This window comes from Schistocerca piceifrons, unplaced genomic scaffold (assembly GCF_021461385.2).
Source record: "Schistocerca piceifrons isolate TAMUIC-IGC-003096 unplaced genomic scaffold, iqSchPice1.1 HiC_scaffold_716, whole genome shotgun sequence".
NCBI lineage: Eukaryota > Metazoa > Arthropoda > Insecta > Orthoptera > Acrididae > Schistocerca > Schistocerca piceifrons.
The window spans coordinates 76,372-98,616 of record NW_025728966.1 but is presented as its reverse complement, the minus strand read 5'-3'; the positions used below and the strand labels follow the sequence as shown (position 1 = coordinate 98,616).

General features: G+C 49.6%; 35 non-coding genes across 35 annotated transcripts; all 35 read left to right on the top strand.

Moving 5' to 3' along the window:
- The first annotated feature begins 159 nt into the window (after positions 1-159).
- Positions 160-231, top strand: Trnat-cgu. The gene has a single exon. It is a non-coding gene; the product is annotated as a tRNA-Thr (tRNA).
- A 333-nt stretch (positions 232-564) lies between these two features.
- Positions 565-638, top strand: Trnan-guu. The gene has a single exon. It is a non-coding gene; the product is annotated as a tRNA-Asn (tRNA).
- Positions 639-1,327: 689 nt separating this feature from the next.
- On the top strand, positions 1,328-1,399 carry Trnat-cgu. The gene has a single exon. It is a non-coding gene; the product is annotated as a tRNA-Thr (tRNA).
- A 333-nt stretch (positions 1,400-1,732) lies between these two features.
- On the top strand, positions 1,733-1,806 carry Trnan-guu. The gene has a single exon. It is a non-coding gene; the product is annotated as a tRNA-Asn (tRNA).
- Positions 1,807-2,495: 689 nt separating this feature from the next.
- Trnat-cgu lies at positions 2,496-2,567 on the top strand. The gene has a single exon. It is a non-coding gene; the product is annotated as a tRNA-Thr (tRNA).
- Positions 2,568-2,900: 333 nt separating this feature from the next.
- Positions 2,901-2,974, top strand: Trnan-guu. Its single transcript has one exon. It is a non-coding gene; the product is annotated as a tRNA-Asn (tRNA).
- A 689-nt stretch (positions 2,975-3,663) lies between these two features.
- On the top strand, positions 3,664-3,735 carry Trnat-cgu. The gene has a single exon. It is a non-coding gene; the product is annotated as a tRNA-Thr (tRNA).
- Positions 3,736-4,068: 333 nt separating this feature from the next.
- Trnan-guu lies at positions 4,069-4,142 on the top strand. Its single transcript has one exon. It is a non-coding gene; the product is annotated as a tRNA-Asn (tRNA).
- A 689-nt stretch (positions 4,143-4,831) lies between these two features.
- Positions 4,832-4,903, top strand: Trnat-cgu. Its single transcript has one exon. It is a non-coding gene; the product is annotated as a tRNA-Thr (tRNA).
- A 333-nt stretch (positions 4,904-5,236) lies between these two features.
- Trnan-guu lies at positions 5,237-5,310 on the top strand. Its single transcript has one exon. It is a non-coding gene; the product is annotated as a tRNA-Asn (tRNA).
- Positions 5,311-5,999: 689 nt separating this feature from the next.
- On the top strand, positions 6,000-6,071 carry Trnat-cgu. Its single transcript has one exon. It is a non-coding gene; the product is annotated as a tRNA-Thr (tRNA).
- A 333-nt stretch (positions 6,072-6,404) lies between these two features.
- On the top strand, positions 6,405-6,478 carry Trnan-guu. The gene has a single exon. It is a non-coding gene; the product is annotated as a tRNA-Asn (tRNA).
- Positions 6,479-7,167: 689 nt separating this feature from the next.
- Trnat-cgu lies at positions 7,168-7,239 on the top strand. Its single transcript has one exon. It is a non-coding gene; the product is annotated as a tRNA-Thr (tRNA).
- Positions 7,240-7,572: 333 nt separating this feature from the next.
- Trnan-guu lies at positions 7,573-7,646 on the top strand. The gene has a single exon. It is a non-coding gene; the product is annotated as a tRNA-Asn (tRNA).
- A 689-nt stretch (positions 7,647-8,335) lies between these two features.
- Positions 8,336-8,407, top strand: Trnat-cgu. Its single transcript has one exon. It is a non-coding gene; the product is annotated as a tRNA-Thr (tRNA).
- Positions 8,408-8,740: 333 nt separating this feature from the next.
- Trnan-guu lies at positions 8,741-8,814 on the top strand. The gene has a single exon. It is a non-coding gene; the product is annotated as a tRNA-Asn (tRNA).
- A 689-nt stretch (positions 8,815-9,503) lies between these two features.
- Positions 9,504-9,575, top strand: Trnat-cgu. Its single transcript has one exon. It is a non-coding gene; the product is annotated as a tRNA-Thr (tRNA).
- Positions 9,576-9,908: 333 nt separating this feature from the next.
- Positions 9,909-9,982, top strand: Trnan-guu. Its single transcript has one exon. It is a non-coding gene; the product is annotated as a tRNA-Asn (tRNA).
- A 689-nt stretch (positions 9,983-10,671) lies between these two features.
- Trnat-cgu lies at positions 10,672-10,743 on the top strand. Its single transcript has one exon. It is a non-coding gene; the product is annotated as a tRNA-Thr (tRNA).
- Positions 10,744-11,076: 333 nt separating this feature from the next.
- On the top strand, positions 11,077-11,150 carry Trnan-guu. Its single transcript has one exon. It is a non-coding gene; the product is annotated as a tRNA-Asn (tRNA).
- Positions 11,151-11,839: 689 nt separating this feature from the next.
- Positions 11,840-11,911, top strand: Trnat-cgu. The gene has a single exon. It is a non-coding gene; the product is annotated as a tRNA-Thr (tRNA).
- A 333-nt stretch (positions 11,912-12,244) lies between these two features.
- On the top strand, positions 12,245-12,318 carry Trnan-guu. Its single transcript has one exon. It is a non-coding gene; the product is annotated as a tRNA-Asn (tRNA).
- Positions 12,319-13,007: 689 nt separating this feature from the next.
- Positions 13,008-13,079, top strand: Trnat-cgu. Its single transcript has one exon. It is a non-coding gene; the product is annotated as a tRNA-Thr (tRNA).
- A 333-nt stretch (positions 13,080-13,412) lies between these two features.
- Positions 13,413-13,486, top strand: Trnan-guu. Its single transcript has one exon. It is a non-coding gene; the product is annotated as a tRNA-Asn (tRNA).
- Positions 13,487-14,175: 689 nt separating this feature from the next.
- On the top strand, positions 14,176-14,247 carry Trnat-cgu. Its single transcript has one exon. It is a non-coding gene; the product is annotated as a tRNA-Thr (tRNA).
- A 333-nt stretch (positions 14,248-14,580) lies between these two features.
- Positions 14,581-14,654, top strand: Trnan-guu. The gene has a single exon. It is a non-coding gene; the product is annotated as a tRNA-Asn (tRNA).
- Positions 14,655-15,343: 689 nt separating this feature from the next.
- On the top strand, positions 15,344-15,415 carry Trnat-cgu. The gene has a single exon. It is a non-coding gene; the product is annotated as a tRNA-Thr (tRNA).
- Positions 15,416-15,748: 333 nt separating this feature from the next.
- On the top strand, positions 15,749-15,822 carry Trnan-guu. The gene has a single exon. It is a non-coding gene; the product is annotated as a tRNA-Asn (tRNA).
- Positions 15,823-16,511: 689 nt separating this feature from the next.
- Positions 16,512-16,583, top strand: Trnat-cgu. The gene has a single exon. It is a non-coding gene; the product is annotated as a tRNA-Thr (tRNA).
- Positions 16,584-16,916: 333 nt separating this feature from the next.
- Positions 16,917-16,990, top strand: Trnan-guu. The gene has a single exon. It is a non-coding gene; the product is annotated as a tRNA-Asn (tRNA).
- A 689-nt stretch (positions 16,991-17,679) lies between these two features.
- Positions 17,680-17,751, top strand: Trnat-cgu. Its single transcript has one exon. It is a non-coding gene; the product is annotated as a tRNA-Thr (tRNA).
- Positions 17,752-18,084: 333 nt separating this feature from the next.
- Trnan-guu lies at positions 18,085-18,158 on the top strand. Its single transcript has one exon. It is a non-coding gene; the product is annotated as a tRNA-Asn (tRNA).
- A 689-nt stretch (positions 18,159-18,847) lies between these two features.
- On the top strand, positions 18,848-18,919 carry Trnat-cgu. The gene has a single exon. It is a non-coding gene; the product is annotated as a tRNA-Thr (tRNA).
- A 333-nt stretch (positions 18,920-19,252) lies between these two features.
- On the top strand, positions 19,253-19,326 carry Trnan-guu. The gene has a single exon. It is a non-coding gene; the product is annotated as a tRNA-Asn (tRNA).
- A 689-nt stretch (positions 19,327-20,015) lies between these two features.
- Trnat-cgu lies at positions 20,016-20,087 on the top strand. Its single transcript has one exon. It is a non-coding gene; the product is annotated as a tRNA-Thr (tRNA).
- The last annotated feature ends 2,158 nt before the right edge of the window (positions 20,088-22,245 follow it).

The following is a 22,245-nucleotide window of genomic DNA, read 5'->3' as shown; positions in this document are numbered from 1 at the left end:
TTGTCGATCGTAAGGGCGAAACATTCAAGAGATTTGGAAAACGGCAATGTGGACACCCCCAGCAGCAGCTGTGTGCCAAATCCGATATCTGGTCGAGGGCTGCAAGATTCAGTATGATGAAGTAACAATTTGGGGATAGCTCACAAACGCTAAGCTGCCGCCTTCTTAGCTCAGTGGTAGAGCACTGGTCTCGTAAACCAGGGGTCGTGAGTTCGAACCTCACAGAAGGCATTCATTATTTAAACCTTCCTGCAAGGAGCGGAGCTATCTCGAGCAGCATCTAACACATGGCAGTACACTGAATGAAAGGGATGTTCTACAACCTATGACAAGTATTCTACTGGCCTCAGAGGTTTTCTGAATCCATAGGCAGAACATTGGTTTGTATGCATTTTGTAGTATAATGTCATGCTTGGCGATGTCATTCGTTTACGAGCCTCGCTACAGTGTGCATGCACGTTATCCATGTGAAGAGGCGTAAGCAAATGCTACCATTCTGCGAGATTCCTGCAGAAGGTATACGAATTGCGTTGATATACGGAGCACAAGTGAGCTAAAGTCAAGGCCTCCGTGGCGCAATCGGCTAGCGCGTTCGGCTGTTAACCGAAAGGTTGGTGGTTCGAGCCCACCCGGGGGCGAAATCGTTTTAACCGGCACCGAGGTGAGGACATACGTCAACTTTGTTAGAGATACACAGCTAGTGTGACAATTTGGCTGCGTTTGAGTGATGCCACAGAGCCTTATACACATTCAGCCAAGTGACACTGTAGGTAAAAACATGGCCCTACACAGACGTTCTGCTGTTTTCCTTTTTATTCGTCATGTGTGACACTGCAGTAGAGGGACGCCCGCTACAAAAGACGTATTCTTTACATTCAATTTCAGCATATACGTCGCGAGTGCCATATGACAGGGCCTGTCTCTCGATGTCGATTTGTATTTGGTGTGTCTTAAGTGTCGGTCTGCAGTAGGCCGCTGTTGGCCGAGCGACGTGCAGTCGCCTTACATGAAGCCCCATGGGCAACGCCAGTGCCACTGTGGACAACAGCGCACTGTAGCCAGAGAGAGGAGCCGAAAGGCGCATTTCGCAGTCGAGCCACGCTATCCCACAAGCTGTGCACTAGGTCAGGATTGTGCAGACCGCTAACTTTTGGTGGGCCGACGCTCGTCGTCGATCGTAAGGGCGAAACATTCAAGAGATTTGGAAAACGGCAATGTGGACACCCCCAGCAGCAGCTGTGTGCCAAATCCGATATCTGGTCGAGGGCTGCAAGATTCAGTATGATGAAGTAACAATTTGGGGATAGCTCACAAACGCTAAGCTGCCGCCTTCTTAGCTCAGTGGTAGAGCACTGGTCTCGTAAACCAGGGGTCGTGAGTTCGAACCTCACAGAAGGCATTCATTATTTAAACCTTCCTGCAAGGAGCGGAGCTATCTCGAGCAGCATCTAACACATGGCAGTACACTGAATGAAAGGGATGTTCTACAACCTATGACAAGTATTCTACTGGCCTCAGAGGTTTTCTGAATGCATAGGCAGAACATTGGTTTGTATGCATTTTGTAGTATAATGTCATGCTTGGCGATGTCATTCGTTTACGAGCCTCGCTACAGTGTGCATGCACGTTATCCATGTGAAGAGGCGTAAGCAAATGCTACCATTCTGCGAGATTCCTGCAGAAGGTATACGAATTGCGTTGATATACAGAGCACAAGGGAGCTAAAGTCAAGGCCTCCGTGGCGCAATCGGCTAGCGCGTTCGGCTGTTAACCGAAAGGTTGGTGGTTCGAGCCCACCCGGGGGCGAAATCGTTTTAACCGGCACCGAGGTGAGGACATACGTCAACTTTGTTAGAGATACACAGCTAGTGTGACAATTTGGCTGCGTTTGAGTGATGCCACAGAGCCTTATACACATTCAGCCAAGTGACACTGTAGGTAAAAACATGGCCCTACACAGACGTTCTGCTGTTTTCCTTTTTATTCGTCATGTGTGACACTGCAGTAGAGGGACGCCCGCTACAAAAGACGTATTCTTTACATTCAATTTCAGCATATACGTCGCGAGTGCCATATGACAGGGCCTGTCTCTCGATGTCGATTTGTATTTGGTGTGTCTTAAGTGTCGGTCTGCAGTAGGCCGCTGTTGGCCGAGCGACGTGCAGTCGCCTTACATGAAGCCCCATGGGCAACGCCAGTGCCACTGTGGACAACAGCGCACTGTAGCCAGAGAGAGGAGCCGAAAGGCGCATTTCGCAGTCGAGCCACGCTATCCCACAAGCTGTGCACTAGGTCAGGATTGTGCAGACCGCTAACTTTTGGTGGGCCGACGCTCGTCGTCGATCGTAAGGGCGAAACATTCAAGAGATTTGGAAAACGGCAATGTGGACACCCCCAGCAGCAGCTGTGTGCCAAATCCGATATCTGGTCGAGGGCTGCAAGATTCAGTATGATGAAGTAACAATTTGGGGATAGCTCACAAACGCTAAGCTGCCGCCTTCTTAGCTCAGTGGTAGAGCACTGGTCTCGTAAACCAGGGGTCGTGAGTTCGAACCTCACAGAAGGCATTCATTATTTAAACCTTCCTGCAAGGAGCGGAGCTATCTCGAGCAGCATCTAACACATGGCAGTACACTGAATGAAAGGGATGTTCTACAACCTATGACAAGTATTCTACTGGCCTCAGAGGTTTTCTGAATGCATAGGCAGAACATTGGTTTGTATGCATTTTGTAGTATAATGTCATGCTTGGCGATGTCATTCGTTTACGAGCCTCGCTACAGTGTGCATGCACGTTATCCATGTGAAGAGGCGTAAGCAAATGCTACCATTCTGCGAGATTCCTGCAGAAGGTATACGAATTGCGTTGATATACAGAGCACAAGGGAGCTAAAGTCAAGGCCTCCGTGGCGCAATCGGCTAGCGCGTTCGGCTGTTAACCGAAAGGTTGGTGGTTCGAGCCCACCCGGGGGCGAAATCGTTTTAACCGGCACCGAGGTGAGGACATACGTCAACTTTGTTAGAGATACACAGCTAGTGTGACAATTTGGCTGCGTTTGAGTGATGCCACAGAGCCTTATACACATTCAGCCAAGTGACACTGTAGGTAAAAACATGGCCCTACACAGACGTTCTGCTGTTTTCCTTTTTATTCGTCATGTGTGACACTGCAGTAGAGGGACGCCCGCTACAAAAGACGTATTCTTTACATTCAATTTCAGCATATACGTCGCGAGTGCCATATGACAGGGCCTGTCTCTCGATGTCGATTTGTATTTGGTGTGTCTTAAGTGTCGGTCTGCAGTAGGCCGCTGTTGGCCGAGCGACGTGCAGTCGCCTTACATGAAGCCCCATGGGCAACGCCAGTGCCACTGTGGACAACAGCGCACTGTAGCCAGAGAGAGGAGCCGAAAGGCGCATTTCGCAGTCGAGCCACGCTATCCCACAAGCTGTGCACTAGGTCAGGATTGTGCAGACCGCTAACTTTTGGTGGGCCGACGCTCGTCGTCGATCGTAAGGGCGAAACATTCAAGAGATTTGGAAAACGGCAATGTGGACACCCCCAGCAGCAGCTGTGTGCCAAATCCGATATCTGGTCGAGGGCTGCAAGATTCAGTATGATGAAGTAACAATTTGGGGATAGCTCACAAACGCTAAGCTGCCGCCTTCTTAGCTCAGTGGTAGAGCACTGGTCTCGTAAACCAGGGGTCGTGAGTTCGAACCTCACAGAAGGCATTCATTATTTAAACCTTCCTGCAAGGAGCGGAGCTATCTCGAGCAGCATCTAACACATGGCAGTACACTGAATGAAAGGGATGTTCTACAACCTATGACAAGTATTCTACTGGCCTCAGAGGTTTTCTGAATGCATAGGCAGAACATTGGTTTGTATGCATTTTGTAGTATAATGTCATGCTTGGCGATGTCATTCGTTTACGAGCCTCGCTACAGTGTGCATGCACGTTATCCATGTGAAGAGGCGTAAGCAAATGCTACCATTCTGCGAGATTCCTGCAGAAGGTATACGAATTGCGTTGATATACAGAGCACAAGGGAGCTAAAGTCAAGGCCTCCGTGGCGCAATCGGCTAGCGCGTTCGGCTGTTAACCGAAAGGTTGGTGGTTCGAGCCCACCCGGGGGCGAAATCGTTTTAACCGGCACCGAGGTGAGGACATACGTCAACTTTGTTAGAGATACACAGCTAGTGTGACAATTTGGCTGCGTTTGAGTGATGCCACAGAGCCTTATACACATTCAGCCAAGTGACACTGTAGGTAAAAACATGGCCCTACACAGACGTTCTGCTGTTTTCCTTTTTATTCGTCATGTGTGACACTGCAGTAGAGGGACGCCCGCTACAAAAGACGTATTCTTTACATTCAATTTCAGCATATACGTCGCGAGTGCCATATGACAGGGCCTGTCTCTCGATGTCGATTTGTATTTGGTGTGTCTTAAGTGTCGGTCTGCAGTAGGCCGCTGTTGGCCGAGCGACGTGCAGTCGCCTTACATGAAGCCCCATGGGCAACGCCAGTGCCACTGTGGACAACAGCGCACTGTAGCCAGAGAGAGGAGCCGAAAGGCGCATTTCGCAGTCGAGCCACGCTATCCCACAAGCTGTGCACTAGGTCAGGATTGTGCAGACCGCTAACTTTTGGTGGGCCGACGCTCGTCGTCGATCGTAAGGGCGAAACATTCAAGAGATTTGGAAAACGGCAATGTGGACACCCCCAGCAGCAGCTGTGTGCCAAATCCGATATCTGGTCGAGGGCTGCAAGATTCAGTATGATGAAGTAACAATTTGGGGATAGCTCACAAACGCTAAGCTGCCGCCTTCTTAGCTCAGTGGTAGAGCACTGGTCTCGTAAACCAGGGGTCGTGAGTTCGAACCTCACAGAAGGCATTCATTATTTAAACCTTCCTGCAAGGAGCGGAGCTATCTCGAGCAGCATCTAACACATGGCAGTACACTGAATGAAAGGGATGTTCTACAACCTATGACAAGTATTCTACTGGCCTCAGAGGTTTTCTGAATGCATAGGCAGAACATTGGTTTGTATGCATTTTGTAGTATAATGTCATGCTTGGCGATGTCATTCGTTTACGAGCCTCGCTACAGTGTGCATGCACGTTATCCATGTGAAGAGGCGTAAGCAAATGCTACCATTCTGCGAGATTCCTGCAGAAGGTATACGAATTGCGTTGATATACAGAGCACAAGGGAGCTAAAGTCAAGGCCTCCGTGGCGCAATCGGCTAGCGCGTTCGGCTGTTAACCGAAAGGTTGGTGGTTCGAGCCCACCCGGGGGCGAAATCGTTTTAACCGGCACCGAGGTGAGGACATACGTCAACTTTGTTAGAGATACACAGCTAGTGTGACAATTTGGCTGCGTTTGAGTGATGCCACAGAGCCTTATACACATTCAGCCAAGTGACACTGTAGGTAAAAACATGGCCCTACACAGACGTTCTGCTGTTTTCCTTTTTATTCGTCATGTGTGACACTGCAGTAGAGGGACGCCCGCTACAAAAGACGTATTCTTTACATTCAATTTCAGCATATACGTCGCGAGTGCCATATGACAGGGCCTGTCTCTCGATGTCGATTTGTATTTGGTGTGTCTTAAGTGTCGGTCTGCAGTAGGCCGCTGTTGGCCGAGCGACGTGCAGTCGCCTTACATGAAGCCCCATGGGCAACGCCAGTGCCACTGTGGACAACAGCGCACTGTAGCCAGAGAGAGGAGCCGAAAGGCGCATTTCGCAGTCGAGCCACGCTATCCCACAAGCTGTGCACTAGGTCAGGATTGTGCAGACCGCTAACTTTTGGTGGGCCGACGCTCGTTGTCGATCGTAAGGGCGAAACATTCAAGAGATTTGGAAAACGGCAATGTGGACACCCCCAGCAGCAGCTGTGTGCCAAATCCGATATCTGGTCGAGGGCTGCAAGATTCAGTATGATGAAGTAACAATTTGGGGATAGCTCACAAACGCTAAGCTGCCGCCTTCTTAGCTCAGTGGTAGAGCACTGGTCTCGTAAACCAGGAGTCGTGAGTTCGAACCTCACAGAAGGCATTCATTATTTAAACCTTCCTGCAAGGAGCGGAGCTATCTCGAGCAGCATCTAACACATGGCAGTACACTGAATGAAAGGGATGTTCTACAACCTATGACAAGTATTCTACTGGCCTCAGAGGTTTTCTGAATGCATAGGCAGAACATTGGTTTGTATGCATTTTGTAGTATAATGTCATGCTTGGCGATGTCATTCGTTTACGAGCCTCGCTACAGTGTGCATGCACGTTATCCATGTGAAGAGGCGTAAGCAAATGCTACCATTCTGCGAGATTCCTGCAGAAGGTATACGAATTGCGTTGATATACAGAGCACAAGGGAGCTAAAGTCAAGGCCTCCGTGGCGCAATCGGCTAGCGCGTTCGGCTGTTAACCGAAAGGTTGGTGGTTCGAGCCCACCCGGGGGCGAAATCGTTTTAACCGGCACCGAGGTGAGGACATACGTCAACTTTGTTAGAGATACACAGCTAGTGTGACAATTTGGCTGCGTTTGAGTGATGCCACAGAGCCTTATACACATTCAGCCAAGTGACACTGTAGGTAAAAACATGGCCCTACACAGACGTTCTGCTGTTTTCCTTTTTATTCGTCATGTGTGACACTGCAGTAGAGGGACGCCCGCTACAAAAGACGTATTCTTTACATTCAATTTCAGCATATACGTCGCGAGTGCCATATGACAGGGCCTGTCTCTCGATGTCGATTTGTATTTGGTGTGTCTTAAGTGTCGGTCTGCAGTAGGCCGCTGTTGGCCGAGCGACGTGCAGTCGCCTTACATGAAGCCCCATGGGCAACGCCAGTGCCACTGTGGACAACAGCGCACTGTAGCCAGAGAGAGGAGCCGAAAGGCGCATTTCGCAGTCGAGCCACGCTATCCCACAAGCTGTGCACTAGGTCAGGATTGTGCAGACCGCTAACTTTTGGTGGGCCGACGCTCGTCGTCGATCGTAAGGGCGAAACATTCAAGAGATTTGGAAAACGGCAATGTGGACACCCCCAGCAGCAGCTGTGTGCCAAATCCGATATCTGGTCGAGGGCTGCAAGATTCAGTATGATGAAGTAACAATTTGGGGATAGCTCACAAACGCTAAGCTGCCGCCTTCTTAGCTCAGTGGTAGAGCACTGGTCTCGTAAACCAGGGGTCGTGAGTTCGAACCTCACAGAAGGCATTCATTATTTAAACCTTCCTGCAAGGAGCGGAGCTATCTCGAGCAGCATCTAACACATGGCAGTACACTGAATGAAAGGGATGTTCTACAACCTATGACAAGTATTCTACTGGCCTCAGAGGTTTTCTGAATGCATAGGCAGAACATTGGTTTGTATGCATTTTGTAGTATAATGTCATGCTTGGCGATGTCATTCGTTTACGAGCCTCGCTACAGTGTGCATGCACGTTATCCATGTGAAGAGGCGTAAGCAAATGCTACCATTCTGCGAGATTCCTGCAGAAGGTATACGAATTGCGTTGATATACAGAGCACAAGGGAGCTAAAGTCAAGGCCTCCGTGGCGCAATCGGCTAGCGCGTTCGGCTGTTAACCGAAAGGTTGGTGGTTCGAGCCCACCCGGGGGCGAAATCGTTTTAACCGGCACCGAGGTGAGGACATACGTCAACTTTGTTAGAGATACACAGCTAGTGTGACAATTTGGCTGCGTTTGAGTGATGCCACAGAGCCTTATACACATTCAGCCAAGTGACACTGTAGGTAAAAACATGGCCCTACACAGACGTTCTGCTGTTTTCCTTTTTATTCGTCATGTGTGACACTGCAGTAGAGGGACGCCCGCTACAAAAGACGTATTCTTTACATTCAATTTCAGCATATACGTCGCGAGTGCCATATGACAGGGCCTGTCTCTCGATGTCGATTTGTATTTGGTGTGTCTTAAGTGTCGGTCTGCAGTAGGCCGCTGTTGGCCGAGCGACGTGCAGTCGCCTTACATGAAGCCCCATGGGCAACGCCAGTGCCACTGTGGACAACAGCGCACTGTAGCCAGAGAGAGGAGCCGAAAGGCGCATTTCGCAGTCGAGCCACGCTATCCCACAAGCTGTGCACTAGGTCAGGATTGTGCAGACCGCTAACTTTTGGTGGGCCGACGCTCGTCGTCGATCGTAAGGGCGAAACATTCAAGAGATTTGGAAAACGGCAATGTGGACACCCCCAGCAGCAGCTGTGTGCCAAATCCGATATCTGGTCGAGGGCTGCAAGATTCAGTATGATGAAGTAACAATTTGGGGATAGCTCACAAACGCTAAGCTGCCGCCTTCTTAGCTCAGTGGTAGAGCACTGGTCTCGTAAACCAGGGGTCGTGAGTTCGAACCTCACAGAAGGCATTCATTATTTAAACCTTCCTGCAAGGAGCGGAGCTATCTCGAGCAGCATCTAACACATGGCAGTACACTGAATGAAAGGGATGTTCTACAACCTATGACAAGTATTCTACTGGCCTCAGAGGTTTTCTGAATGCATAGGCAGAACATTGGTTTGTATGCATTTTGTAGTATAATGTCATGCTTGGCGATGTCATTCGTTTACGAGCCTCGCTACAGTGTGCATGCACGTTATCCATGTGAAGAGGCGTAAGCAAATGCTACCATTCTGCGAGATTCCTGCAGAAGGTATACGAATTGCGTTGATATACAGAGCACAAGGGAGCTAAAGTCAAGGCCTCCGTGGCGCAATCGGCTAGCGCGTTCGGCTGTTAACCGAAAGGTTGGTGGTTCGAGCCCACCCGGGGGCGAAATCGTTTTAACCGGCACCGAGGTGAGGACATACGTCAACTTTGTTAGAGATACACAGCTAGTGTGACAATTTGGCTGCGTTTGAGTGATGCCACAGAGCCTTATACACATTCAGCCAAGTGACACTGTAGGTAAAAACATGGCCCTACACAGACGTTCTGCTGTTTTCCTTTTTATTCGTCATGTGTGACACTGCAGTAGAGGGACGCCCGCTACAAAAGACGTATTCTTTACATTCAATTTCAGCATATACGTCGCGAGTGCCATATGACAGGGCCTGTCTCTCGATGTCGATTTGTATTTGGTGTGTCTTAAGTGTCGGTCTGCAGTAGGCCGCTGTTGGCCGAGCGACGTGCAGTCGCCTTACATGAAGCCCCATGGGCAACGCCAGTGCCACTGTGGACAACAGCGCACTGTAGCCAGAGAGAGGAGCCGAAAGGCGCATTTCGCAGTCGAGCCACGCTATCCCACAAGCTGTGCACTAGGTCAGGATTGTGCAGACCGCTAACTTTTGGTGGGCCGACGCTCGTCGTCGATCGTAAGGGCGAAACATTCAAGAGATTTGGAAAACGGCAATGTGGACACCCCCAGCAGCAGCTGTGTGCCAAATCCGATATCTGGTCGAGGGCTGCAAGATTCAGTATGATGAAGTAACAATTTGGGGATAGCTCACAAACGCTAAGCTGCCGCCTTCTTAGCTCAGTGGTAGAGCACTGGTCTCGTAAACCAGGGGTCGTGAGTTCGAACCTCACAGAAGGCATTCATTATTTAAACCTTCCTGCAAGGAGCGGAGCTATCTCGAGCAGCATCTAACACATGGCAGTACACTGAATGAAAGGGATGTTCTACAACCTATGACAAGTATTCTACTGGCCTCAGAGGTTTTCTGAATGCATAGGCAGAACATTGGTTTGTATGCATTTTGTAGTATAATGTCATGCTTGGCGATGTCATTCGTTTACGAGCCTCGCTACAGTGTGCATGCACGTTATCCATGTGAAGAGGCGTAAGCAAATGCTACCATTCTGCGAGATTCCTGCAGAAGGTATACGAATTGCGTTGATATACAGAGCACAAGGGAGCTAAAGTCAAGGCCTCCGTGGCGCAATCGGCTAGCGCGTTCGGCTGTTAACCGAAAGGTTGGTGGTTCGAGCCCACCCGGGGGCGAAATCGTTTTAACCGGCACCGAGGTGAGGACATACGTCAACTTTGTTAGAGATACACAGCTAGTGTGACAATTTGGCTGCGTTTGAGTGATGCCACAGAGCCTTATACACATTCAGCCAAGTGACACTGTAGGTAAAAACATGGCCCTACACAGACGTTCTGCTGTTTTCCTTTTTATTCGTCATGTGTGACACTGCAGTAGAGGGACGCCCGCTACAAAAGACGTATTCTTTACATTCAATTTCAGCATATACGTCGCGAGTGCCATATGACAGGGCCTGTCTCTCGATGTCGATTTGTATTTGGTGTGTCTTAAGTGTCGGTCTGCAGTAGGCCGCTGTTGGCCGAGCGACGTGCAGTCGCCTTACATGAAGCCCCATGGGCAACGCCAGTGCCACTGTGGACAACAGCGCACTGTAGCCAGAGAGAGGAGCCGAAAGGCGCATTTCGCAGTCGAGCCACGCTATCCCACAAGCTGTGCACTAGGTCAGGATTGTGCAGACCGCTAACTTTTGGTGGGCCGACGCTCGTTGTCGATCGTAAGGGCGAAACATTCAAGAGATTTGGAAAACGGCAATGTGGACACCCCCAGCAGCAGCTGTGTGCCAAATCCGATATCTGGTCGAGGGCTGCAAGATTCAGTATGATGAAGTAACAATTTGGGGATAGCTCACAAACGCTAAGCTGCCGCCTTCTTAGCTCAGTGGTAGAGCACTGGTCTCGTAAACCAGGAGTCGTGAGTTCGAACCTCACAGAAGGCATTCATTATTTAAACCTTCCTGCAAGGAGCGGAGCTATCTCGAGCAGCATCTAACACATGGCAGTACACTGAATGAAAGGGATGTTCTACAACCTATGACAAGTATTCTACTGGCCTCAGAGGTTTTCTGAATGCATAGGCAGAACATTGGTTTGTATGCATTTTGTAGTATAATGTCATGCTTGGCGATGTCATTCGTTTACGAGCCTCGCTACAGTGTGCATGCACGTTATCCATGTGAAGAGGCGTAAGCAAATGCTACCATTCTGCGAGATTCCTGCAGAAGGTATACGAATTGCGTTGATATACAGAGCACAAGGGAGCTAAAGTCAAGGCCTCCGTGGCGCAATCGGCTAGCGCGTTCGGCTGTTAACCGAAAGGTTGGTGGTTCGAGCCCACCCGGGGGCGAAATCGTTTTAACCGGCACCGAGGTGAGGACATACGTCAACTTTGTTAGAGATACACAGCTAGTGTGACAATTTGGCTGCGTTTGAGTGATGCCACAGAGCCTTATACACATTCAGCCAAGTGACACTGTAGGTAAAAACATGGCCCTACACAGACGTTCTGCTGTTTTCCTTTTTATTCGTCATGTGTGACACTGCAGTAGAGGGACGCCCGCTACAAAAGACGTATTCTTTACATTCAATTTCAGCATATACGTCGCGAGTGCCATATGACAGGGCCTGTCTCTCGATGTCGATTTGTATTTGGTGTGTCTTAAGTGTCGGTCTGCAGTAGGCCGCTGTTGGCCGAGCGACGTGCAGTCGCCTTACATGAAGCCCCATGGGCAACGCCAGTGCCACTGTGGACAACAGCGCACTGTAGCCAGAGAGAGGAGCCGAAAGGCGCATTTCGCAGTCGAGCCACGCTATCCCACAAGCTGTGCACTAGGTCAGGATTGTGCAGACCGCTAACTTTTGGTGGGCCGACGCTCGTCGTCGATCGTAAGGGCGAAACATTCAAGAGATTTGGAAAACGGCAATGTGGACACCCCCAGCAGCAGCTGTGTGCCAAATCCGATATCTGGTCGAGGGCTGCAAGATTCAGTATGATGAAGTAACAATTTGGGGATAGCTCACAAACGCTAAGCTGCCGCCTTCTTAGCTCAGTGGTAGAGCACTGGTCTCGTAAACCAGGGGTCGTGAGTTCGAACCTCACAGAAGGCATTCATTATTTAAACCTTCCTGCAAGGAGCGGAGCTATCTCGAGCAGCATCTAACACATGGCAGTACACTGAATGAAAGGGATGTTCTACAACCTATGACAAGTATTCTACTGGCCTCAGAGGTTTTCTGAATGCATAGGCAGAACATTGGTTTGTATGCATTTTGTAGTATAATGTCATGCTTGGCGATGTCATTCGTTTACGAGCCTCGCTACAGTGTGCATGCACGTTATCCATGTGAAGAGGCGTAAGCAAATGCTACCATTCTGCGAGATTCCTGCAGAAGGTATACGAATTGCGTTGATATACAGAGCACAAGGGAGCTAAAGTCAAGGCCTCCGTGGCGCAATCGGCTAGCGCGTTCGGCTGTTAACCGAAAGGTTGGTGGTTCGAGCCCACCCGGGGGCGAAATCGTTTTAACCGGCACCGAGGTGAGGACATACGTCAACTTTGTTAGAGATACACAGCTAGTGTGACAATTTGGCTGCGTTTGAGTGATGCCACAGAGCCTTATACACATTCAGCCAAGTGACACTGTAGGTAAAAACATGGCCCTACACAGACGTTCTGCTGTTTTCCTTTTTATTCGTCATGTGTGACACTGCAGTAGAGGGACGCCCGCTACAAAAGACGTATTCTTTACATTCAATTTCAGCATATACGTCGCGAGTGCCATATGACAGGGCCTGTCTCTCGATGTCGATTTGTATTTGGTGTGTCTTAAGTGTCGGTCTGCAGTAGGCCGCTGTTGGCCGAGCGACGTGCAGTCGCCTTACATGAAGCCCCATGGGCAACGCCAGTGCCACTGTGGACAACAGCGCACTGTAGCCAGAGAGAGGAGCCGAAAGGCGCATTTCGCAGTCGAGCCACGCTATCCCACAAGCTGTGCACTAGGTCAGGATTGTGCAGACCGCTAACTTTTGGTGGGCCGACGCTCGTTGTCGATCGTAAGGGCGAAACATTCAAGAGATTTGGAAAACGGCAATGTGGACACCCCCAGCAGCAGCTGTGTGCCAAATCCGATATCTGGTCGAGGGCTGCAAGATTCAGTATGATGAAGTAACAATTTGGGGATAGCTCACAAACGCTAAGCTGCCGCCTTCTTAGCTCAGTGGTAGAGCACTGGTCTCGTAAACCAGGAGTCGTGAGTTCGAACCTCACAGAAGGCATTCATTATTTAAACCTTCCTGCAAGGAGCGGAGCTATCTCGAGCAGCATCTAACACATGGCAGTACACTGAATGAAAGGGATGTTCTACAACCTATGACAAGTATTCTACTGGCCTCAGAGGTTTTCTGAATGCATAGGCAGAACATTGGTTTGTATGCATTTTGTAGTATAATGTCATGCTTGGCGATGTCATTCGTTTACGAGCCTCGCTACAGTGTGCATGCACGTTATCCATGTGAAGAGGCGTAAGCAAATGCTACCATTCTGCGAGATTCCTGCAGAAGGTATACGAATTGCGTTGATATACAGAGCACAAGGGAGCTAAAGTCAAGGCCTCCGTGGCGCAATCGGCTAGCGCGTTCGGCTGTTAACCGAAAGGTTGGTGGTTCGAGCCCACCCGGGGGCGAAATCGTTTTAACCGGCACCGAGGTGAGGACATACGTCAACTTTGTTAGAGATACACAGCTAGTGTGACAATTTGGCTGCGTTTGAGTGATGCCACAGAGCCTTATACACATTCAGCCAAGTGACACTGTAGGTAAAAACATGGCCCTACACAGACGTTCTGCTGTTTTCCTTTTTATTCGTCATGTGTGACACTGCAGTAGAGGGACGCCCGCTACAAAAGACGTATTCTTTACATTCAATTTCAGCATATACGTCGCGAGTGCCATATGACAGGGCCTGTCTCTCGATGTCGATTTGTATTTGGTGTGTCTTAAGTGTCGGTCTGCAGTAGGCCGCTGTTGGCCGAGCGACGTGCAGTCGCCTTACATGAAGCCCCATGGGCAACGCCAGTGCCACTGTGGACAACAGCGCACTGTAGCCAGAGAGAGGAGCCGAAAGGCGCATTTCGCAGTCGAGCCACGCTATCCCACAAGCTGTGCACTAGGTCAGGATTGTGCAGACCGCTAACTTTTGGTGGGCCGACGCTCGTCGTCGATCGTAAGGGCGAAACATTCAAGAGATTTGGAAAACGGCAATGTGGACACCCCCAGCAGCAGCTGTGTGCCAAATCCGATATCTGGTCGAGGGCTGCAAGATTCAGTATGATGAAGTAACAATTTGGGGATAGCTCACAAACGCTAAGCTGCCGCCTTCTTAGCTCAGTGGTAGAGCACTGGTCTCGTAAACCAGGAGTCGTGAGTTCGAACCTCACAGAAGGCATTCATTATTTAAACCTTCCTGCAAGGAGCGGAGCTATCTCGAGCAGCATCTAACACATGGCAGTACACTGAATGAAAGGGATGTTCTACAACCTATGACAAGTATTCTACTGGCCTCAGAGGTTTTCTGAATGCATAGGCAGAACATTGGTTTGTATGCATTTTGTAGTATAATGTCATGCTTGGCGATGTCATTCGTTTACGAGCCTCGCTACAGTGTGCATGCACGTTATCCATGTGAAGAGGCGTAAGCAAATGCTACCATTCTGCGAGATTCCTGCAGAAGGTATACGAATTGCGTTGATATACAGAGCACAAGGGAGCTAAAGTCAAGGCCTCCGTGGCGCAATCGGCTAGCGCGTTCGGCTGTTAACCGAAAGGTTGGTGGTTCGAGCCCACCCGGGGGCGAAATCGTTTTAACCGGCACCGAGGTGAGGACATACGTCAACTTTGTTAGAGATACACAGCTAGTGTGACAATTTGGCTGCGTTTGAGTGATGCCACAGAGCCTTATACACATTCAGCCAAGTGACACTGTAGGTAAAAACATGGCCCTACACAGACGTTCTGCTGTTTTCCTTTTTATTCGTCATGTGTGACACTGCAGTAGAGGGACGCCCGCTACAAAAGACGTATTCTTTACATTCAATTTCAGCATATACGTCGCGAGTGCCATATGACAGGGCCTGTCTCTCGATGTCGATTTGTATTTGGTGTGTCTTAAGTGTCGGTCTGCAGTAGGCCGCTGTTGGCCGAGCGACGTGCAGTCGCCTTACATGAAGCCCCATGGGCAACGCCAGTGCCACTGTGGACAACAGCGCACTGTAGCCAGAGAGAGGAGCCGAAAGGCGCATTTCGCAGTCGAGCCACGCTATCCCACAAGCTGTGCACTAGGTCAGGATTGTGCAGACCGCTAACTTTTGGTGGGCCGACGCTCGTCGTCGATCGTAAGGGCGAAACATTCAAGAGATTTGGAAAACGGCAATGTGGACACCCCCAGCAGCAGCTGTGTGCCAAATCCGATATCTGGTCGAGGGCTGCAAGATTCAGTATGATGAAGTAACAATTTGGGGATAGCTCACAAACGCTAAGCTGCCGCCTTCTTAGCTCAGTGGTAGAGCACTGGTCTCGTAAACCAGGGGTCGTGAGTTCGAACCTCACAGAAGGCATTCATTATTTAAACCTTCCTGCAAGGAGCGGAGCTATCTCGAGCAGCATCTAACACATGGCAGTACACTGAATGAAAGGGATGTTCTACAACCTATGACAAGTATTCTACTGGCCTCAGAGGTTTTCTGAATGCATAGGCAGAACATTGGTTTGTATGCATTTTGTAGTATAATGTCATGCTTGGCGATGTCATTCGTTTACGAGCCTCGCTACAGTGTGCATGCACGTTATCCATGTGAAGAGGCGTAAGCAAATGCTACCATTCTGCGAGATTCCTGCAGAAGGTATACGAATTGCGTTGATATACAGAGCACAAGGGAGCTAAAGTCAAGGCCTCCGTGGCGCAATCGGCTAGCGCGTTCGGCTGTTAACCGAAAGGTTGGTGGTTCGAGCCCACCCGGGGGCGAAATCGTTTTAACCGGCACCGAGGTGAGGACATACGTCAACTTTGTTAGAGATACACAGCTAGTGTGACAATTTGGCTGCGTTTGAGTGATGCCACAGAGCCTTATACACATTCAGCCAAGTGACACTGTAGGTAAAAACATGGCCCTACACAGACGTTCTGCTGTTTTCCTTTTTATTCGTCATGTGTGACACTGCAGTAGAGGGACGCCCGCTACAAAAGACGTATTCTTTACATTCAATTTCAGCATATACGTCGCGAGTGCCATATGACAGGGCCTGTCTCTCGATGTCGATTTGTATTTGGTGTGTCTTAAGTGTCGGTCTGCAGTAGGCCGCTGTTGGCCGAGCGACGTGCAGTCGCCTTACATGAAGCCCCATGGGCAACGCCAGTGCCACTGTGGACAACAGCGCACTGTAGCCAGAGAGAGGAGCCGAAAGGCGCATTTCGCAGTCGAGCCACGCTATCCCACAAGCTGTGCACTAGGTCAGGATTGTGCAGACCGCTAACTTTTGGTGGGCCGACGCTCGTCGTCGATCGTAAGGGCGAAACATTCAAGAGATTTGGAAAACGGCAATGTGGACACCCCCAGCAGCAGCTGTGTGCCAAATCCGATATCTGGTCGAGGGCTGCAAGATTCAGTATGATGAAGTAACAATTTGGGGATAGCTCACAAACGCTAAGCTGCCGCCTTCTTAGCTCAGTGGTAGAGCACTGGTCTCGTAAACCAAGGGTCGTGAGTTCGAACTTCACAGTAGGCATTCATTATTTAAACCTTCCTGCAAGGAGCGGAGCTATCTCGAGCAGCATCTAACACATGGCAGTACACTGAATGAAAGGGATGTTCTACAACCTATGACAAGTATTCTACTGGCCTCAGAGGTTTTCTGAATGCATAGGCAGAACATTGGTTTCTATGCATTTTGTAGTATAATGTCATGCTTGGCGATGTCATTCGTTTACGAGCCTCGCTACAGTGTGCATGCACGTTATCCATGTGAAGAGGCGTAAGCAAATGCTACCATTCTGCGAGATTCCTGCAGAAGGTATACGAATTGCGTTGATATACAGAGCACAAGGGAGCTGAAGTCAAGGCCTCCGTGGCGCAATCGGCTAGCGCGTTCGGCTGTTAACCGAAAGGTTGGTGGTTCGAGCCCACCCGGGGGCGAAATCGTTTTAACCGGCACCGAGGTGAGGACATACGTCAACTTTGTTAGAGATACACAGCTAGTGTGACAATTTGGCTGCGTTTGAGTGATGCCACAGAGCCTTATACACATTCAGCCAAGTGACACTGTAGGTAAAAACATGGCCCTACACAGACGTTCTGCTGTTTTCCTTTTTATTCGTCATGTGTGACACTGCAGTAGAGGGACGCCCGCTACAAAAGACGTATTCTTTACATTCAATTTCAGCATATACGTCGCGAGTGCCATATGACAGGGCCTGTCTCTCGATGTCGATTTGTATTTGGTGTGTCTTAAGTGTCGGTCTGCAGTAGGCCGCTGTTGGCCGAGCGACGTGCAGTCGCCTTACATGAAGCCCCATGGGCAACGCCAGTGCCACTGTGGACAACAGCGCACTGTAGCCAGAGAGAGGAGCCGAAAGGCGCATTTCGCAGTCGAGCCACGCTATCCCACAAGCTGTGCACTAGGTCAGGATTGTGCAGACCGCTAACTTTTGGTGGGCCGACGCTCGTCGTCGATCGTAAGGGCGAAACATTCAAGAGATTTGGAAAACGGCAATGTGGACACCCCCAGCAGCAGCTGTGTGCCAAATCCGATATCTGGTCGAGGGCTGCAAGATTCAGTATGATGAAGTAACAATTTGGGGATAGCTCACAAACGCTAAGCTGCCGCCTTCTTAGCTCAGTGGTAGAGCACTGGTCTCGTAAACCAAGGGTCGTGAGTTCGAACTTCACAGTAGGCATTCATTATTTAAACCTTCCTGCAAGGAGCGGAGCTATCTCGAGCAGCATCTAACACATGGCAGTACACTGAATGAAAGGGATGTTCTACAACCTATGACAAGTATTCTACTGGCCTCAGAGGTTTTCTGAATGCATAGGCAGAACATTGGTTTGTATGCATTTTGTAGTATAATGTCATGCTTGGCGATGTCATTCGTTTACGAGCCTCGCTACAGTGTGCATGCACGTTATCCATGTGAAGAGGCGTAAGCAAATGCTACCATTCTGCGAGATTCCTGCAGAAGGTATACGAATTGCGTTGATATACAGAGCACAAGGGAGCTGAAGTCAAGGCCTCCGTGGCGCAATCGGCTAGCGCGTTCGGCTGTTAACCGAAAGGTTGGTGGTTCGAGCCCACCCGGGGGCGAAATCGTTTTAACCGGCACCGAGGTGAGGACATACGTCAACTTTGTTAGAGATACACAGCTAGTGTGACAATTTGGCTGCGTTTGAGTGATGCCACAGAGCCTTATACACATTCAGCCAAGTGACACTGTAGGTAAAAACATGGCCCTACACAGACGTTCTGCTGTTTTCCTTTTTATTCGTCATGTGTGACACTGCAGTAGAGGGACGCCCGCTACAAAAGACGTATTCTTTACATTCAATTTCAGCATATACGTCGCGAGTTCCATATGACAGGGCCTGTCTCTCGATGTCGATTTGTATTTGGTGTGTCTTAAGTGTCGGTCTGCAGTAGGCCGCTGTTGGCCGAGCGACGTGCAGTCGCCTTACATGAAGCCCCATGGGCAACGCCAGTGCCACTGTGGACAACAGCGCACTGTAGCCAGAGAGAGGAGCCGAAAGGCGCATTTCGCAGTCGAGCCACGCTATCCCACAAGCTGTGCACTAGGTCAGGATTGTGCAGACCGCTAACTTTTGGTGGGCCGACGCTCGTCGTCGATCGCAAGGGCGAAACATTCAAGAGATTTGGAAAACGGCAATGTGGACACCCCCAGCAGCAGCTGTGTGCCAAATCCGATATCTGGTCGAGGGCTGCAAGATTCAGTATGATGAAGTAACAATTTGGGGATAGCTCACAAACGCTAAGCTGCCGCCTTCTTAGCTCAGTGGTAGAGCACTGGTCTCGTAAACCAGGGGTCGTGAGTTCGAACCTCACAGAAGGCATTCATTATTTAAACCTTCCTGCAAGGAGCGGAGCTATCTCGAGCAGCATCTAACACATGGCAGTACACTGAATGAAAGGGATGTTCTACAACCTATGACAAGTATTCTACTGGCCTCAGAGGTTTTCTGAATGCATAGGCAGAACATTGGTTTGTATGCATTTTGTAGTATAATGTCATGCTTGGCGATGTCATTCGTTTACGAGCCTCGCTACAGTGTGCATGCACGTTATCCATGTGAAGAGGCGTAAGCAAATGCTACCATTCTGCGAGATTCCTGCAGAAGGTATACGAATTGCGTTGATATACAGAGCACAAGGGAGCCAAAGTCAAGGCCTCCGTGGCGCAATCGGCTAGCGCGTTCGGCTGTTAACCGAAAGGTTGGTGGTGCGAGCCCACACGGGGGCGAAATCGTTTTAACCGGCACCGAGGTGAGGACATACGTCAACTTTGTTAGAGATACACAGCTAGTGTGACAATTTGGCTGCGTTTGAGTGATGCCACAGAGCCTTATACACATTCAGCCAAGTGACACTGTAGGTAAAAACATGGCCCTACACAGACGTTCTGCTGTTTTCCTTTTTATTCGTCATGTGTGACACTGCAGTAGAGGGACGCCCGCTACAAAAGACGTATTCTTTACATTCAATTTCAGCATATACGTCGCGAGTGCCATATGACAGGGCCTGTCTCTCGATGTCGATTTGTATTTGGTGTGTCTTAAGTGTCGGTCTGCAGTAGGCCGCTGTTGGCCGAGCGACGTGCAGTCGCCTTACATGAAGCCCCATGGGCAACGCCAGTGCCACTGTGGACAACAGCGCACTGTAGCCAGAGAGAGGAGCCGAAAGGCGCATTTCGCAGTCGAGCCACGCTATCCCACAAGCTGTGCACTAGGTCAGGATTGTGCAGACCGCTAACTTTTGGTGGGCCGACGCTCGTCGTCGATCGTAAGGGCGAAACATTCAAGAGATTTGGAAAACGGCAATGTGGACACCCCCAGCAGCAGCTGTGTGCCAAATCCGATATCTGGTCGAGGGCTGCAAGATTCAGTATGATGAAGTAACAATTTGGGGATAGCTCACAAACGCTAAGCTGCCGCCTTCTTAGCTCAGTGGTAGAGCACTGGTCTCGTAAACCAGGGGTCGTGAGTTCGAACCTCACAGAAGGCATTCATTTTTTAAACCTTCCTGCAAGGAGCGGAGCTATCTCGAGCAGCATCTAACACATGGCAGTACACTGAATGAAAGGGATGTTCTACAACCTATGATAGTTCCGCTTGAGACGCGACAGCGATCGGACGTGCTGTGTATTCGATCCGCCGTTTCCCTCGGGTTGTGACTATTTACCTTCTGTGTGTGACGTTTCTTTGTCTTCTTTTCTTCGTTGTTTCGTCGACTTAGTGTTTGTGTTGTGTCTTGTGTTGCCTAGCGGCTTTTGCCGCATTAATTAAGTGTTATGGCTTCCCGGTTGTTTCCGCGGAAGTGTACTCTCAGTTTTCAGTTTAACAAGGCCACCAGGAATGTTCAACCAACTTCGTTGGAAATTCACGAATGGATTGTGGATACGATTGGCATTACATCGGACCAGGTACATACGGCGTATTTTGACACAGAGCTTTACTGCTTTTTTGTGAAATTGTTGAACCCGGTTTTGCTAGATAAGATTTTACTTAAACATGGTGAGCAAGTGTCGTTCCGTCATAGAGATGGTTCTGTTAGCAGTGTTACTGTTTCAAATGCGGAAATTACGTATACCACAGTTCGGGTTTATAATTTACCCCCTGAAGTTGAAAACAGTTATCTCAAGGAAGCTTTGCTTGGTTATGGTACCGTTCGATCAATTCGACATGAACGTTGGTCTGCACAACATAAGCTACAATGTTATAATGGTATCAGATCGGTTGAAATGCATATTAAGTCGAATATACCGTCCCATCTGGTTGTATGTGGTTATCGTGTTCATCTTACTTATGAGGGGCAAGTTGGTACGTGTTTTCTATGTAATGAAAATGGTCATGTTCGTGCTAATTGCCCTAAGCGGGTGTTTGTGCTTAAAAATGGGCTAGCACAACGCCGCAAATTAACGGTTGCCGATCTTGTGCCAGCAGCTTCCTCCACTGTCTCGTGTCAGCCTCCTGCAGTAGATTGTTCACAACGGGTGACACCTTCCTCTGATGCAGGTTTTCCCCCGTTACCCACTCGCCCAGATGTATCGGCTGCTTCTACACCGATCCCGTCTGTTTCCAATAACAAACGCCGTCGTGCTAGTGATACCGGTAGCACTGATGACGAAGCTGCTGTTTCGCAGCCGGTTAGCGAATCTGACGAGAGAATTCCGGAATCTCCCTTGCTTGTTTTGGATTCTGTTCCCACTGTGTCTCCTGCTTTGCCTGATGACGTCAAACCTGGTGCCACGCTGTCGGCGCAAGAGCCCCAACATTCGGTCGAGGTGGTGTTGACATCCCTCCCGACACAGGCATCACAACATGTTGACGACACTTCGGTGCAGACAGCTGTTTGTCGGAAAATCGCTTCTAGAACTGCGCGCTCCGCTTCAGCGGATTCCAAACCTATCTCTCCACCTCCTACACTTCCAATACCTACACCTTCTGATGCCGGTGCCGATGTTCCTGATGCAGCTTTCCCCTTGCTTGCTCCTTCTTCAGATTCCTCTCGCCCTGCTAATCCTTCGGATGCCTTGGTTGACGTGCCTGATCTCGAACCCCCCACTCCACCTGCTCTTGACTCTGGTGTGCATCAGATACGCCGTCGGGTGAAAGTGCCCCCCAATCTTCACGCGGTGCGGAAAAAACACAAGCATGCAAAGGATGACTCTGATTCCGTTGATTCCGGGCAATCACCCTCTGCCATGTCTGATGTTGATGATCTGGATGTAGTTGCTTCTAATGTGGTGTAATTAGGGTTCATTTTCCCTTTTGTTTTGTTGATGTTGCAGGCGTACACGTTTATTACCTTAAATATAAATAGCATTCAATCTGCTCTGAAGTTAGCGTCTCTGCAGCAGTTCATTTATGACTCTGCAGCTGATGTTGTTTTCCTGCAGGAAGTCTCCGTTGCACACCTGTTTGTTCCTGGCTTTCGCACTATTATAAATTTTGCGCCTGAGTTTTCCACAGGTACTGCCTTACTAATTCGTGACAGTATCCCCGTTACCGAAATTGAGCTCTTAGACTCGGGAAGGGGTATTGGTTGTCGGTTATTTGACACAACCTTGGTTAATATTTACGCCCCCTCTGGTTCCAGCAAACGGCAGGAAAGGTCTCGTTTTTATAAAGAGGATCTGATTTATCTTTTACGCAAAAATCCT